This window comes from Salvelinus alpinus, chromosome 6 (genome assembly GCF_045679555.1).
Source record: "Salvelinus alpinus chromosome 6, SLU_Salpinus.1, whole genome shotgun sequence".
In the NCBI taxonomy this organism is placed as follows: Eukaryota; Metazoa; Chordata; class Actinopteri; order Salmoniformes; family Salmonidae; genus Salvelinus; species Salvelinus alpinus.
Window position 1 is genome coordinate 15,554,855 of NC_092091.1, and position 14,195 is coordinate 15,569,049.

At 42.3% G+C, this 14,195-nt stretch overlaps 1 pseudogene; it reads right to left on the reverse strand.

Moving 5' to 3' along the window:
• Window positions 1-7,062: 7,062 nt before the first annotated feature.
• On the reverse strand, window positions 7,063-13,914 carry LOC139577984 (hyaluronidase-like; annotated as a pseudogene).
• Between the last annotated feature and the right edge of the window lie 281 nt (window positions 13,915-14,195).

The following is a 14,195-nucleotide window of genomic DNA, read 5'->3' on the forward strand; positions in this document are numbered from 1 at the left end:
GCGTGGCAGTGCAGAGGAACGTCGGCGGGTGAATTCAGATGGAGCCCTTGGAAAGATGATACCCAAAATTATTATTTTCGGATATAAAGACGACGCTGTATCAACAAAAAACAGATTGCAACTTGCAAAACATGCGGGAAGAAAATGACAGACAACTTCCAACTTTGTACGACATTTGAAGCTGCACAAAGAACGGTAAGTCATGGCTATATAGCCGACAGCTATATCATTCATAACTTTGCTAGTGTAGCATGTTGGCTAACATAACGTTAAATGAATGAGCCTCCACACAGTCAGTCAGTGCAGGAACGTGATCATTGCACCCAAGATTGAGCTACAACTGAAGCCATTGACATATGTTAATGTGTGTGTGTGTGTTAAGGTTGGGCGATTGTGTACAAGCCTACATCGCCCGATTGTGCCCCATATTGATCCTCGATAGTCGATCGCTATTGGGGGGGGGGGGGGGGTCTTTCTTATGGCTACCCATGTATTTCCATAGAAATATTAAGTTATTTGGAAAGTAATAAATATATTTTTAAAAGCATTCATGATTTGAGGAAATGTAATATACTAACTATTACTCTTGCTGAAAATATGAAATGGTATTACATTTGGTGAAGAGCACATTATGAACTGTTTAGGACTCAAAACTCAAAGTTTAGGACTTGAGACTTGTTGGTCTTGACTTGAGACTTGACTCAGACTTGCTTGTCTTGACTTGGGACTTGAGTGCTAAGACTTGAGACTTACTTGTGACTTGTAAAACAAGGACTTGGTCCCACCTCTGCATATTACCTCAATTACCTTGACTAACCGGTGCCCCCGCACATTGACTCTGTGCCCTGTAAACAGCCTCGCTATTGTTATTTTACTGCTTTAATTATTTGTTATTTTTATTTCTTATTCTTATTTCTTATTTTTTGTTTTACTGCATTTTTGAGGAGGGCTTGTAAGTAAGCATTTTACTGTAAGGTCTACACCTGTTGTACTCGGCGCATGTGACAAATAAAATGTGATTTGATTTGATTTAACTATTTGTTCAGCACTTTTGAAATGTACAGCGACAGATTTCAGAACATGGGCCGTTCTTACAGTGTTCTCCCTGTACACAAAGTCAGAACCGTAGCAAAAATAAAGGGGGCATATGAGCAGACAATGAAAGCTCTTACAATATTCGATGATTACATTTCTCAAAAACAGGTTATAGACTACATGTGCGTGCACCACCAAGTCAGAACAGTAGGTGAAATTAAGAGGTGAAAATAGGCCATTTTTGGTCTCACCTTGTTGTGCTGCGTTCACTTGAACAGGATGGTGGTGCCGCGGTCCTTCGTGGGCAAATTTTGTCATCAAACTTTGTCATCAAAGTCTGGCATTCTCTGGATTCATGGTGCTTTCAAGACAACTGGGAACTCAAGAAAATAAAAAAAAAGTTGAATCATGATGACGTCAGTGATCTTCAGGTCGTAGATCTAGAAAGAGGCCTGAGTTCCCGATTTACAATTCCGAGTTGGATGAAAGTTCAAAACGTATTTTGCCAGTCGTAGCTCATTTTTCCTGAGTTTCCAGTTGTCTTGAACACACTAAAGTCAGATTTTGCAGTTCCGAGTTAGCAGTTGTTTTGCGCAGCACAAATCATGCTTCATTGACAACATGGCCAATGTTGAATGTTTATCATTTTAAACTAGGAAAAGAGACCCTTAATCTTAGACTTGGGACCACACAGCCACTCCACTGAATAGCAGGCGAATGATTGTTTTGCAATTGTTGCAGTTAGCCACTGATTCCTTCCAAACCACTCATTGTTGAATTTGCGATTTCTAACTTATTGTGTAATGTTTATGTCCAATAGCCAATGAGAACTGATACGTTTCTTCATATGACAATGATTAAAAAGGATTTGCCAGTAGATTGTCGACTTTATTCATGATGATGACTGCTAGTTAATATTTTGAAAGTATGATGTTGATCAGTCCAATCAAAGCTACTGTAGATATAACATGATTTGACATCATTTTATCTGTGGCCAATGACCTTGAGCCTTCTTGGATGGGCACTGCTAATGTAACTCAATGGCAGCTCCCAAGGGGCTTGAATTTTCGAGCTCTACCCTTAGACTTGACGTAGTGTCCCCATGAGTGACAGAACACTGAGCCAATCACAGCACAACGCTCCGTATTTTCTGCTGGCTTGCCCCACTACCACAGAAAGCACTGAGCTAGGCTGAATTTTACTCAAGAAAACAAAAAAGCTCCCTTACTCAAGAAAACAAAAAAGAGACCATGTTTTTATGCGGCTTTATTAACTCAATGATATATATATATATATATATATATTTTTACATTGTTTGCAAATTGATATGTGACACGTATTAATGCCAAAATAGCATGCAAATCAGGTGGGGCACTGCCCTGAATGACAGGTTGCCACTGAGTATATGTGGGAACTCCTTCAAGGCTGTTGGAAAAGCATTCTTCATGAGGTTGATTAAGAGTATGCCAAGAGTGTGCAAAGCTGTCATCAAGGCAAAGGGTGGCTACTTTGAAGAATCTGAAATATATTTTCATTTTTTTAACACTTTTTTGGTTACTACATGATTCCATATATGTTATTTCATAGTTTTGATGTCTTCACTATTATTCTACAATGTAGAAATATTAAAAATAAAGAAAAACCCTTGAATGAGTAGGTGTGTCCAAACTTTTGACTGGTACATAGGATGTGGTGTTGTGTTGTAATCAGTGTAACATGTGTCATGCTAATGTAACCATCCTATTACTTGATGGCCCATAGTCCACCAATATGTCATGCAGATGAGCCATTGTCTACTTGACAGACCCCACTGGATATTCATTCAGTGGTACTGATAGAAATCAATGCTATATATAGGCAGCCAATGTGCTGAATTGGTAAAAAGTAGCTAACTATTTTGGTCGATTACCAACAAAATCATTGTTGAATCACAAAGCATAACAAAAAATGCATACAGCATTTCTTATCTCTCTCGATATTGGGATCACAATCACAACTTGTGATTTCAGGTTCCCTTGAAATCAGACTGTCTCCACCAGTATCTCCCTGAGTAATACATGTTTTTGTTATGTTACTGTACCGAATTCTATAGCTAGATGCATTTTTTGGGGTGCAGTCGACCACTTAGTCAGCTAGCATTATAATCTACAAACCAAACACACTAATGTTAACAATCTGCATATCAAGCTTCAACTAGCTATTTAACATTAGCTAGTTGAAATAAAGGCATTGGGCATCTTGTGTGGTTTGTGCTGTGCAATCAGGGATTGGGCAACTGACATCACCGTTTTTGAAGGCCCACGGATCACCTTCCCACTTTTTATTTACTCAGTTGGGATCTCAACTTACTGTTGCAAGTTAGAATAGTATAATATACAAAGTGCAATTTTGAAATTTGGTTGTGCATGAGCAGTTTTTCTCTTGTTATGTCAGTCGCTACAACCACAAAAACATCTGCTAAATATGTGTATGTATATGACAAATTACATTTGATTTGATTTGAATTAGCCGGTGTCAGCTAATATGTTTAAGATTGCTAAATTAGTTGCCAGCTAAACTTGTTATAATGGTTGAATTACTGGCCGGTGGGCCCCAATTGATTTTGTTAGTCAGTTTCACTCAGATATTATATTAAAAACTGCTAATATTTCTCACCACCCTATTGCAAAATGTGTAGAATTGCAGGAAATTAGCTGTCAAATAGAAAATGTTCCTCTCAGCCCCAGCGCAAAACGGTCTGAATACAGATGTTAGTTAGCTTGAACATTGAACACACTAAGGTTAGCAGCTAACGTACCTAGCAGGCCCAAAACACAATCCTATACTTACCTACCAGTGGCCATTTTGGCAACACTCTTCCACCATTCAAAATTAATTCCAATGTTTATCCGGTTTCTGTATTGGTCATGAGCAGTCTTTTTTATTTTGCGGCCGAGTTGATTCAGATTCAAGAACAGAAAATTATGCTTGTTTCTGTTGTCCCTGCTACAAGGACAGTTTATCTGCAAACAAGTTGGTTAGCTTACTGGCTTAGTCTGCACTGTGTTTGTTTCTGGCGGCTGTAATGTTAGCTTGCAAGTGACTTTCACTTCCTCTCTAGCTCTGGGGCAGCAGGGTCATTTGAGTAGGCGGGATTTAACGCAAAGATACTCCTTGCCCAGGCCAGCCCACGGCGGCTCTGGGCTCAAACTCCTTGTTTTTGTTCAAAGCATAGAGAATAATAGAGGCCACTAGTGGCAAAAAGGCCATTTTAGCAAGGGCAGCGCCATTGAGGGTTTCCACTATTTTAATGTAATCAATTGGCTGGGTGCTCCAATTCCATCGAATGATCCCTCCTGGTGGCCCTGTTGGAGTCATATCCAACCAGGTCATCAGGAGAAATCAGCCAATCATGAGAAAATTAAGTACATTAACATTTCTGTAAAAAAAAGTAACTTCAATGGGCTGACATCAGAGTTGGGATGTCCTAAGAATCATGTTTAGACTTTTCCCTGCATTTTGTGCAAAGCCTGTGTGATTCACTTGAGTTACAGTGCATTCGGAAAGTATTCAGACCCGTGACTTTTTCCACATTTTGTTACGTTACAGCCTTATTCTAAAAATGATTCAATTGTTTTTTTCCCTCATCAATCTACAGACAAAGCAAAAACTTTTTTGTTGTTGTGTGCAAACGTATAAAATAAAAAAAACGGAAATATCACATTTACATAAGTATTCAGACCCTTTACTCAGTACTTTAAACAAGCGCCTTTGGCAGCGATTACATCCTCGAGTCTTCTTGGGTATGACGCTAAAAGCTTGGCACACCTGTATTTGGTGAGTTTCTCCCATTCTTCTCTGCAGATCCTCTCAAGCTCTGTCAGGTTGGATGGGGAGTATCACTGCACAGCTATTTTCAGGTCTCTCCATTGATCTGTCTTGGCTGTCTTGGCAGTGTGCTTAGGGTCGTTGTCCTGTTGGAAGGTGAACCTTCGCCCCTGTCTGAGGTCCTGAGTGCTCTGGAGCAGGTTTTTGGTCTGACATGCACTGCCAACTGTGGGACCTTATATAGACAGGTGTGTGCCTTTCCAAATCATGTCCAATCAATTGAATTTACGACATCTACTCCAATCAAGTTGTAGAAACATCTCAAGGATGATCAATGGAAACAGGATGCACCTGAGCTCAATTATAAATCTCATAGCAAAGGGTCTGAATACTTATGTAAATAAGGTATTTCTGGTTTTTATTTTCAATACATTTGCAAAAATTCTGAAAACCTGTTTTGGCTTTGTCATTATGGTGTATTGTGTGTAGATTGATGAGGGAAAAAGAGGGTTAGGCACCGGTTAGGCACCGGTTAGGCACCGGTTAGGCACCGGTTAGGCACCGGTTAGGCACCGGTTAAGTTGATTAACAAGGAGGAACATATCTTCTGAAAGGGTCATCTCCACTTCTTTATTGTCATCCTAAAAATGATGTCGTCACGAGTTTGATGTCTAATTTAAACATCTCCATTTATCTGAATTAAAATTTTAATCAAATCATATCAAATTGTATTTGTCACATGCGCCGAATACCACAGGTTTAGACCTTACAGTGAAATGCTTACTTACGAGCCCCTAATGAACAATGCAGTTTTTTTTTTAATTAAAGAGCAGCAGTAAAATAACAATAGCGAGACTATATACAGGGGCATACCGATACAGAGTCAATGTGCGGGGGCACTGATTAGTTGAGGTAGTATCTACATGTAGGTAGAGTTAATAAAGTGACTATGCATAGATGACAACAGAGAGCAGCAGTGGTGTAAAGAAAAGTCTGGATAGCCATTTGACTAGATGTTCACCAGTATTATCGCTCGGGGGTAAAAGCTGTTTAGAAGCCTCTTGGACATAGACTAGGCGCTCTGATATCGCTTGCCGTGCAGTAGCTGAGAGAACAGTCTATGACTAGGGTGGTCTATAGGGATGAGGTCAGAGACCTGGCCGTGTGGTGCCAGGACAACAACCTCTCCCTCAACGTGATCAAGACAAAGGAGATGATTGTGAACTACAGGAAAAGGAGGACCGAGCATGCCCCCATTCTCATCGACGGGGCTGCAGTGGAGCAGGTTGAGAGCACCAAGTTCCTTGGTGTCTACATCACCAACAAACTAACATGGCCCGAGCACACCAAGACAGTCGTGAAGAGGGCTTGACATAACCTATTCCCCCTCAGGAGACTGAAAAGATTTGGCATGGGTCCTCAGATCCTCAAAAGGTTCTACAGCTACACCATCGAGAGCATCCTGACTGGTTGCATCACTGCCTGGTATGGCAACTGCTCTGCCTCCGACCGTAAGGCACTACAGAGGGTAGTGCAAATGGCCCAGTACCTCACATGGGCCCTGCTTCCTGCCATCCAGGACCTCTATACCAGGCGGTGTCAGAGGAAGGCTGTAAAAATTGTCCAGACACCCAAGTCATAGACTTTTCTCTCTGCTACCGCATGGCAAGTGGTACCAATGCACCAAGTCTGGAACCAACAGGACCCTGAACAGCTTCTACCCCCAAGCCATAAGACTGCTAAATATTTAGTTTAATATTTAACCAAATAGCTGAATCTGAATTTACACATAAGCTGCTGCTACTGTTTATTATCCATCACTTTATTCCTAGTTATATGCACATACAGTATCAACATTCAGAAAAAAAGGTTCCAAAAGGTTTATTGGCTGTCCCCATAGGAGAACCCTTTTTGGTTCCAGGTAGAACCCTTTTGGAAAGGGTTCTATATGAAACCGAAAAGGGTTTCCACCTGGAACCAAAAATAGATATTCAAAGGGTTATTCTGTGGGGAGAAACCTTTTAGGATCTAGATAGCATATTTTTTTCTAAGAGTGTACCTCAATTACCTCATACCCCTGCACATCAACTCGGTACTGGTACCCTGTGTATATAGCCAAGTTATCTTTATTCACTTTATTATTGCTTGTTTTACTTTTGATTTGATTTGATTTAATTTGATTTGTGGCGAAGTGAAGTGACAGGATGACCATTATGTCCCCTAGCAGGCTGTTGTCCCTGGGCCAGGGTGACCAGTATGTCCCCTAGCAGGCTGTTGTCCCTGGTCCAGGGTGACCAGTATGTCCCATTGCAAGGGTGGCATCTGGGGCATCTCACAGTAGACCCCCGTCCAGCCCTGGTAGCACTGGCAGGTGAACTTGTGCTTCATGGCCAGGATGTTGTGGTTGTTAAGATGGCCGCACACGTGGAAGCTGCGGGCCCGGGTTTCTGCTAATGTCGAAGAAGCGGGGTCAGAGTTAGGCCCCCGAGTCGAGGCTCTTCCTCACACACTTGCCATTCTTCTTGTACAGGTCTTCACTGCACAGCTTGGCTGCTGAAGTGACTTTGATGACATAGTAGCCTAAAGGGCAGTAATGTACTTCTTCACGGCCAGGCAGTTCTCTGGAGGTACACGTAGACAGACACAAACACATAATGATTCACAGCATAAGTATAGGTGTCACTGTAAGTATAGCTAAAAATAGGTCTGCAGTTAAATGGAAATAGTAGTTATGTTGAATGAACCTTCCTTCTGTCACCCACAGTATGTTCATTACTTCATGTACAGATCTAGGATCTTAATTTGATCCAGTTTGCTACAGCAGAAAAATAATCCTGCATCTACAAGAAATGTGGATTGTTATGTGGATTATAATTCATTTACATTTTTGTAGGGGTTGATATATTTTTAGTTAGGGCAAATCAAGTCTGACATTTAAAGTGGACATTACAAACTTTAGAAGCTTTTTTAAACCTTGAATACACTACAAGTTTGGATTTCCTGCTGTGCAGGGAAATTCTCAGCAACAAAAAAGTAATCAAATTAAGATCCTACATGTCACGGCCGTTGAAAGGAGAGGACCAAGGTGCAGCGTGGTAAGCGTACATTTTCTTTATTTAATCAAAAATGACGCCGAACAAAACAATAAACACTACAAAACAAACCGTGAAGTTCTGAGGCTAAGTGCCCTAAACAAAGTCAACTTCCCACAAAGACAGGTGGGAAAAAAGGCTACCTAAGTATGGTTCCCAATCAGAGACAACGATAGACAGCTGTCCCTGATTGAGAACCATACCCGGCCAAAACATAGAAATAGAAAATCATAGAAAAACAAAACATAGAATGCCCACCCCAAATCACACCCTGACCAAACCAAAAAGAGACATAAAAAGGATCTCTAAGGTCAGGGCGTGACACTACATCTGTACTAACTATCCTTTGATGATCTTTTCTTCTCTAATTTATTGCCTCTTAAAACTGTAATAGAGGGAATCCAGGCTTAATTATGAAATGTACCATCTGATACACAGAATGAGTTCGGTAAAAACATATCATCATTTGAATACGAAATAGTGGAAAAATTCCTCCTTTAAGTCCTTCACCCTGTACAGGTGTGGGATCTTAATTTGATCACTCTTATGTTTCTGAGAATTTTCCTGCACCGCAGATGAGCTTCATGATTTACATAAATTCACTAATAACTTGCACTAACACACGGTTGTATTAACAGTATTGCACTTTTTATGTAGCCTAATTTTGGCTAGCTAATAGCATAACCACCGACTAAATGTTCAAATCCTGTTGCTGCAGGATAATTTTTCTGCCACAATACTGGTCAAATTAAGATTCAACATCTGTATATAATGCAAATTAATCCACATCCACACTTCATGTATTACTGATGCGCCTCTTGTAAACAGAATGCAAAATGACCCACAAAATCCTTTTCCAAAAGAACACCACAGCACTGTCTGTCTGATATAAATCAGGCCATTTCCAAGGCTCCTAATCTCATAAACCACAGTGACTGTGCTGAAACATACTATTTTAGGAGACACTGAGAACTGGCTAGGAAGGGAATCCCACGTTGAAAGTGCTTGATGTCATGTCCTGTCATGGAACCCTGTAGACACTAGCAGCTCTTGCTTACTGCAGGCAACAAGACATTATTATGTAATTGTAATGATATTTTATATACTTTAACGTTGAAGCATGGGTCACATGTTTCATGACTCTCCATTTTATGGTTTCTCCCTGGAGTACAGAAAGAGGCACACTTTTTTCTTAACCAGCACTTTCACATCTGGGTTTGATGATTAGTTGAAATCACGTGTTGCCAGAAAGTAACAAAACTGTGCCCTGCTGTGGATCCAAGCTATTCAGGATTAAGAAACCCTACTCTATGGAACATTTTGAGTTCGAGCATCTTCGGAGGAGCCCCAAATACCATTCCCGACGCCCCAAGAGCTGCGCTCTCTCCAATAGTGTGGACCAGGTCACTCTAGGAGAAATATAAGAGAAGATGTAACACTCCAAACACAGTCTTCCCCTCAAGTCAGAGTATGTTGAGGTCAATGCTTGCTCCCACTCCAGTGTCCAGTATTGGTTCATATTTCATTGTTATGTTTTACCTCTTGACCCCTGAATGTCAGAATAGACATCATGGCCCAGTCTAGAACCAGCCCCTAGCAGCTACTCTCAATAGGCACTTTTATACACCTTAAAGGTTTAGATAGGTAAGCAATATCCCACCCAGGCAATCAGAGGGCAAGGTGAAATGTTATATTGCTTATAATTAACTTGTAACGGCTGTCGTCGGTGGAAGAAGGTGAGGACCAAGGTGCAGCGTGGTAAGTGTTCATGATGTTTAATAATCATCAAAACAGAACACTGAATAACAAAATAACAAAGAAATAACCAAAACAGTTCTGTCTGGTGCAGACACACAAAGACTGAAAATAACCACCCACAAAACACAATAGAAAACAGGGTACCTAAATATGGTTCTCAATCAGGGACAACGATTGACAGCTGCCTCTGATTGAGAACCATATCAGGCCAAACACAGAAATAGAAAATCATAGAAAAACTAACATAGACAACCCACCCAACTCACACCCTGACCACACTAAAACAAAGAAATAACAAAAGAACTAGGGTCAGAACGTGACATAACTATCCAGTACTTTCAGATTTACTTAAGTGCCTAGGGTTAGGCACAATTTTTTTTTCCTGGACAACACCCAGGTGTTGTAAATCAATTAAAGGTCATCTGAGGTCTCGTAGCTGAGACTGTGCATTCCATTCATAGCCCTGTGACAGTTCTAGAAGCTTCAGTTGATTAATAGCTTTTTATCCACCACACTGACTAGGGGGCAAAACATGGGGCGAGACGAGACAAGTTGCTTGACAGAAAAATGCAGAGGTTAGGTAGTTTATCACAATGACTGACAGACAATAAAACACTTGCCGCAATGAGAAAAATAGCTAACTTAAGAAAATGTGTTGGAATATTTATCCTTGTCCTAACATCTATTTTTGCTCTTGAACCAACAGCAACGGAAGTTACCAGTTTCCCAATATCACCAGTGTTTAGTAATCCTTCTCACCTCTGAGAGGATCGTGAAGGTGGAAGCGTAGAAGAGTCTGTAGTAGACAAACACGGGCAGAGTGAAGTCAGTGTGTGTGATGGACGCAATCCTCATGGCCTCTGACTGGGTAGTGAACGAACTTGACGGTGTTGGCCGTGGACTTGAGTTCGTAGTAGGTACACGGAAGGGTAGAGGGCTGTGCTCTCACTTCAAAGCCACACCAGGTGGTCATTATGGACGTGCTCCACGTTAGACATTCACTCATGCAGCGATGCAGGTGTGTCTTGACACCTTAGTTTTTGAGGTCAGGGAACAGTTTGAAGCCCCAGAGGCCGTCAGGTCGTCAACTTTCGTCTAACAGTAGAGTGTTGTTCATCAAATCAAATCAAATGTTATTAGTCACATACACATGGTTAGCAGATGTTATTGCAAGTGTAGTGAAATGCTTGTGCTTCTAGTTCCGACAGTAATACACACAAATCTAAGTAAAGGAATGGAATGAAGGCCTGCCCAGCCTCCTTTGACCTCCTTCTCCACCTTGATCTCAGGCCTGCCTAGATGGAGCTTTCGGATCTGCTCCTTGGAGCCCCAGTTGCTCACCCAGTTACGCACCCACTGTGCCTCCAGTTCTCCCAGTCAATGACACCCAGGCCTCCTTGTGGAGGATGAGCTTGTCGCTGTCAGCACTGGCCTTGCTCAGGTGCTTGGACAGGCTCTGGTTCTGGGGCAGCATTGATGGGGTCCCCAGAGCTGGCGTAGTAAGGGTAATAGCCCAGGTGGCTGTGGTAGAAGATGGTGACATTAGGTCCACTAAGGGTCTCGTTGAGGTTTGCCACGATGTCGATGACACTGAGGTCCAGGTCCACCTTGAAGTGAAGGCGGCAGGACTCCGTGGGGGCGTTCCACACACTATGAAGGGCCGGGGGGCGTTCCACACACTATGAAGTGCCGGTGAGGGATCAGAGGAGCATGTTTCATCTGCTCACCACCGGCTCTTTCCCTGACCCCAACCCACAACCAGCTGACAGCAGCCAATCAGCGGCATCGCGCACATGGATCAATAGGTCATCCTATCCCACATCAAAAGGGAAAGGACAGGAGAGAAATCACCACATCTTTTTGCGGGAAAAAGTAAACACATCTTGGGCTTAAGTGGGGTTGGTGAAAGGACATGTGAGTGAGGGTCACTGAGCTGCACTGCTCAAGATTCCATACACTGTTCTTCTCAGAGAAAGGTGCCATTTCACTTGTCATGCTCTGTGAAGTCTGCCGGGCTTGGTTTGTCATGTACATGTACAGTGGGGAGAACAAGTATTTGATACACTGCCGATTTTGCAGGTTTTCCTACTTACAAAGCATGTAGAGGTCTGTAATTTTTATCACAGGTACACTTCAACTGTGAGAGACGGAATCTAAAACAAAAATCCAGAAAATCACATTGTATGACTTTTAAGTAATTAATTTGCATTTTATTGCATGACATAAGTATTTGATACATCAGAAAAGCAGAACTGAATATTTGGTACAGAAACCTTAGTTTGCAATTACAGAGATCATACGTTTCCTGTAGTTCTTGACCAGGTTTGCACACACTGCAGCAGGGATTTTGGCCCACTCCTCCATACAGACCTTCTCCAGATCCTTCAGGTTTCGGGGCTGTCGCTGGGCAATACGGACTTTCAGCTCCCTCCAAAGATTTTCTATTGGGTTCAGGTCTGGAGACTGGCTAGGCCACTCCAGGACCTCGAGATGCTTCTTACGGAGCCACTCCTTAGTTGCCCTGGCTGTGTGTTTCGGGTCGTTGTCATGCTGGAAGACCCAGCCACGACCTATCTTCAATGCTCTTACTGAGGGAAGGAGGTTGTTGGCCAAGATCTCGCGATGCATGGCCCCATCCATCCTCCCCTCAATACGGTGCAGTCATCCTGTCCCCTTTGCAGAAAAGCATCCCCAAAGAATGATGTTTCCACCTCCAAGCTTCACGGTTAGGATGGTGTTCTTGGGGTTGTACTAATCCTTCTTCTTCCTCCAAACACGGCGAGTGGAGTTTAGACCAAAAAGCTCTATTTTTGTCTCATCAGACCACATGACCTTCTCCAATTCCTCCTCTGGATCATCCAGATGGTCATTGGCAAACTTCAGACGGGCCTGGACATGCACTGGCTTGAGCAGGGGGACCTTGCGTGCGCTGCAGGATTTTAATCCATGACGGCGTAGTGTGTTACTAATGGTTTTCTTTGAGACTGTGGTCCCAGCCCTCTTCAGGTCATTAACCAGGTCCTGCCGTGTAGTTCTGGGCTGATCCCTCACCTTCCTCATGATCATTGATGCCCCACGAGGTGAGATCTTGCATGGAGCCCCAGACCGAGGGTGATTGACCGTCATCTTGAACTTCTTCCATTTTCTAATAATTGCGCCAACAGTTGTTGCCTTCTCACCAAGCTGCTTACCTATTGTCCTGTAGCCCATCCCAGCCTTGTGCAGGTCTACAATTTTATCCCTGATGTCCTTACACAGCTCTCTGGTCTTGGCCATTGTGGAGAGGTTGGAGTCTGTTTGATTGAGTGGGTGGACAGGTGTCTTTTATACAGGTAACGAGTTCAAACAGGTGCAGTTAATACAGGTAATGAGTGGAGAACAGGAGGGCTTCTTAAAGAAAAACTAACAGGTCTGTGAGAGCCGGAATTCTTACTGGTTGGTAGGTGATCAAATACTTATGTCATGCAATAAAATGCGAATTAATTACTTAAAAATCATACAATGTGATTTTCTGGATTTTTGTTTTAAATTCCGTCTCTCACAGTTGAAGTGTACCTATGATAAAAATTACAGACCTCTACATGCTTTGTAAGTAGGAAAACCTGCAAAATCGGCAGTGTATCAAATACTTGTTCTCCCCACTGTATGCCTACATTTCCCTAACAAAGACGTATTGAGTTGACCTTCATTAATCAAATAAAATAAAATAAAATTGTATTTGTCAAATTCACGTGTTTAGCAGATGTTATTGTGGTTGTAGCAAAATGCTTGTGTTCCTAGCTCCAACAGCGCAGTAATATCTAACAAGTAATATCTAACAATACACACAATCTAAAGTAAAGGAATGGAATTAGAATATATAAATATTTGGACGAGCAATGTCAGAGCGGCATAGACTAAGCTACAGTAGAATAGGATAGAATATAGTATATACATGTGAGATGAGTAATGCAAAATATGTGAGCATTATTAAAGTGACTAGTGTTCCATTATTAAAGTGGCCAGTGATTTCAAGTCTATATATATCGGGCAGCAGCCTCTAATGTGCTAGTGATGGCTATTTAACAGTCTGATAGCCTTGAGATAGAAGCTGTTTTTCAGTCTCTCAGTCGCAGCTTTGATGCACCTGTACTGACCTCGCGTTCTGGATGATAGCAGGGTGAACAGGCAGTGACTCGGTTGGTTGATGTCCATGATGATCTTTTTGGCCTGCCTGTGACATCGGGTGCTGTAGGTGTCCTAGAGGGCAGGTAGCTTGCCCCCGGTGATGTGTTGGGCAGACCGCACAACTCTCTGGAGAGCCCTGCGGTTGCGGGCGGTGCGGTTGCGGGCGGTGCTGTTGCCGTACCAGGCGGTGATACAGCCCGACAGGATGCTTTCAATTGTGCATCTGTAAAAGTTTTTGAGGGTTTTAGGTGCCAAGCCAAATTTCTTCAGCCTCCTGAGGTTGAAGAGGCGCTGTTATTGTGACCACAATAAAGATATTTACATATCAAAGTGGGC